This window comes from Schistocerca piceifrons, chromosome 2 (assembly GCF_021461385.2).
Source record: "Schistocerca piceifrons isolate TAMUIC-IGC-003096 chromosome 2, iqSchPice1.1, whole genome shotgun sequence".
Classification (NCBI taxonomy): Eukaryota; Metazoa; Arthropoda; class Insecta; order Orthoptera; family Acrididae; genus Schistocerca; species Schistocerca piceifrons.
The window spans coordinates 832,264,758-832,269,099 of NC_060139.1; positions in this window are offsets into that span (position 1 = coordinate 832,264,758).

Here is a 4,342-nt window from a genome sequence, read left to right on the forward strand (position 1 = left end):
AGCCATCGAATTTTTGATACCAAACTTAGGTCTAATGCTGGTTTTCTTCTTAATGACATAATCAACCATTTTCGCTAGCAGGTGACATGGAGCAGAAAAGGATGACACTACTGAACGTAATGGAACATCATCTTCATGTAATTTGGAGAGGCCATATATCTAGAAGCCACGGGATTTATATTAATTAGCATACGGCCGTTGGTTTCAGATATAACACACGATGTAGAATATACAATCCTGAGCCTCTGCCCCACGTCCGCGAGAAAGATGGACTTCCCCAAATGGTTGCATGGTGTTTGCTTGTAGAAGTTTTCGACGTACACATCGGCGGCCATCTGTCCGACGGAGCAAAAAATGGTTAACACCTAGTCATCACGAGGCAGAGGAAATCCCTGACCCCTCCGAGAATCGAACTCTGGAACCCGGGCGCGGGAAGTAAGAACGCTACCACACGACCACGAGCTGCGGACCCGACGGAGCACAGGACGTGATTTATCTGAAAAGGCCACCTGTCGCCGGCCGCTCAATGGACGTCCAGCTGCGTTATTGGCGTGCAAATTCCAGCCTTCGTCGCCGATTAATAGCAGTGAGCCTTGAGTTTATGAACCAGGTGCCTGCTGCGGAGACCCATACGCAGCGACGTTCCCTGGACGGTCGTTGAGGAGACACTGACCCTCGGTTGATCTGGGTGGTCAGTTCACCCCTGTTATCTATGGCCTGTGGCGCACCACAATTGTCTCGGTGCGGGTTTTGGATAGCGTCATTTTGCCGTGTACGGTATTCTTTAACCACGCGAACCGTTTACAAACTTGAGCGCTTCGAAAATGCTTCCACCTTTGGCCCGAAAGCCAATGATCCTGTCCCTTTGGACGTCAGATAATTCGCTCTGTTTTCGCATTACGACGTCACGCTTCATATACCCTCCACTGCTCGTGCTGCCACCTGCCATGTGTGAGTGATTATTACACGTTGGCATCGAACGTAGGCAGTGGTCTCATTCATGTGATTGGATCGTGTGTAATACAAACAGAAAAATCATATATTACTTCCATCAGAGGATCCTCCCTTTCATTTAATGATAGCCTGCCAAACTCTAGGCTTGCGGTAAATAGGTTTCTGTAGGTATTGGGAGTCTACACCTCCTTAACGACATTCCAGAGATTTTCCTTGCTTGTTATCTGAACTTTCCGGATACTTCTGTCCATTCCAGACCATTTCAGTAGGATTACAATCAGGGTTTGGGACGGCCACATCATATCTTTCAGTATTTCTGCCTTTCCCTTTGACGGATTGTACTTCTTAAAAATTCTCGAGCGATATTTTGGCTCATTATCCCGTTGTAATGTGAACCCTTTCCCTCTCAAACGCGATACATGTAGTATCGTATGATACCGATGTATGTGGTGGTAGTTCTTCTGGTCCCACACCCTTCTATTTTCCCAATGGCATCAATTCTTTCACCTGTATAACACCAGCAAACCATTATACAACCCCCACAGTGTTTTAATTGTAGATAGAATGCAATGCTGGGTCACGCTTTCCCTTTCAGATCGGCGAACAAAAGTTCTCACAGTACCAAAAATGTCTAATTTCGATTAATCTATGAATAACACTTTCTTCCGCTCTTCATGTGTCTACTTACTATGTTTCCTAGGGCATTCGAGTCTCGTCTTTTTATTTACGGGCTTCAGTATGGGTTTCCGCGTCGCCACACATCCTTTCAAGTAGGCGTCAATCAGTTTCCTTTTTACTCTTGTAACAGATATATTTTCTTGTTAATTCTGTGTGAGTTTGTGCTGCTGTTTTGAACCTATTTTGATCAATTTCTCATCACTTTCAGTTGTTATACGAGATTATCCTAGTCTAAGTCTTTATTGCTGCCTGTTGTCTTCTGGGGTTGAAGAGTGTATTACACTGCCGCTTGGAGTGGCTGCGCGGCTTGAGGCACCATGTCACGGATTGCGACGCCCCTCCCGCCGGAGGTTCGAGTGCTCCCTCGGGAATGGGTGTGTGTGTTGTTCTTAGCGTAAGTTAGTTTAAGTAGTGTGTAAGTCTAGGGACCGATCACCTCAGTAGTTTGGTCCGTTAGGAATTCACACACATTTGAACATTTTTTTTGTGTATTACACTGCCCCTCTCGACTTGTCACATCGTTTCGTAATTTGGGAGATATATAAACCGCCTGGTCTGAGTACTACAATTGCAGCAGTTTGTCTGTGGCTATGTCCACTTCCAATGGTTCCAATGGCTCTAAGCACTATGGGACTTAACATACGAGGTTATCAGTCCCCTAGACTTAGAACTACTTGAACCTAACTTAACTAAGCACATCACACACATTCATGCCCGTGGCAGCATTCGAACCTGTGACCGTAGCAGCAGCGCGGTTCCGGACTGAAGCGCCTAGAACCGCTCGCCACAACGGCCGGCGCTACGTCCACTCTTGGAGCCCCAATGACGATGTGCATCCTGTCAACCTTCACTAAGAAACTGAAGTGCAGCAACCATGCAGTATTTACTGTAGCACTACTTGAAGTTAATGAAGCAAGGAACAACAGGGCAGTATGGGATAGGCACTAATTCGTCACACAGGTAAACAACTATTTTGTATGTACACAACACTCTCCATGATAATACTACACGTTAATGAAAACAAACACATGAACCTGAGAGATTCACGAATGTTGTTCTATTCCTTTGCTTTGTCAACCGTAGCCACGTTGTTATATGGTATCTACAGGGAATTATATGTCATTTATCAGGTTTATTGAAACTAATGAACGGTAATGTACTTCGCCTTCAAATCGTGAACGTGGACAAAAATTCACCAGAGACCAGATTAGCAAATATCAGAGAACTTTTCCTCTTTACTAATTCAGCAAGACTATCCAAAGTCGAAGACTCTATCCAGAGTGGTAGCCACATTTAAATATGAGCATTTTTCTGAAGCTCGCATGTTCAAAATAGTTTTTGTGTGTCCATCCTTGTGGTAGGAGGTCTGGGGGACTACGATCGATCACTATTATAAGAATATGAAATATCTACAGCCGCCCTTCTGATGGCATTTATTGTGTAAATACCAGTTTCGGCGCTTGAGTGCACTATCCTTAGGCCTTAGTTGATGCTGAAGGGGTTATCACGATCCATATACAGGGTGTTACAAAAAGGTACGGCCAAACTTTCAGGAAACATTCCTCACACACAAAGAAAGAAAATATGTTATGTGGACATGTGTCCGGAAACGCTTACTTTCCATGTTAGAGCTCATTTTATTACTTCTCTTCAAATCACATTAATCATGGAATGGAAATACACAGCAACAGAACGTACCAGCGTAACTTCAAACACTTTGTTACAGGAAATGTTCAAAATGTCCTCCGTTAGCGAGGACACATGCATCCACCCTCCGTCGCATGGAATCCCTGATGCGCTGATGCAGCCCTGGAGAATGGCGTATTGTATCACAGCCGTCCACAATGCGAGCACGAAGAGTCTCTACATTTGGTACCGGGGTTTCGTAAACAAGAGCTTTCAAATGCCCCCATGAATGAAAGTCAAGAGGTTTGAGCTCAGGAGAGCGTGGAGGCCATGGAATTGGTCCGCCTCTACCAATCCATCGGTCACCGAATCTTGTTGTTGAGAAGCGTACGAACACTTCGGCTGAAATGTGCAGGAGCTCCATCGTGCATGATCCACATGTTGTGTCGTACTTGTAAAGGCACATGTTCTAGCAGCACAGGTAGAGTATCCCGTATGAAATCATGATAACGTGCTCCATTGAGCGTAGGTGGAAGAACATGGGGCCCAATCAAGACATCACCAACAATGCATGCACAAACGTTCACAGAAAATCTGTGTTGATGACGTGCTTGCACAACTGCGTGCGGATTCTCGTCAGCCCTCACATGTTGATTGTGAAAATTTACAATTTGATCACGTTGGAATGAAGCCTCATCCGTAAAGAGAACATTTGCTCTGAAATGAGGATTGACACATTGTTGGATGAACCATTCGTAGATGTGTAGCCGTGGAGGCCAATCAGCTGCTGATAGTGCCTGCACACGCTGTACACGGTGCGGAAACAACTGGTTCTCCCGTAGCACTCTCCATACAGTGACGTGGTCAACGTTACCATGTACAGCAGCAACTTCTCTGACGCTGACATTAGGTTTATCGTCAACTGCACGAAGAATTGCCTCATCCATTGCAGGTATCCTCGTCGTTCTAGGTCTTTCCCAGTCGCGAGTCATAGGCTGAAATGTTCCGTGCTCCCTAAGACGCCGATCAATTGCTTCGAACGTCTTCCTGACGGGACACCTTCGTTCTGGAAATCTGTCACAAT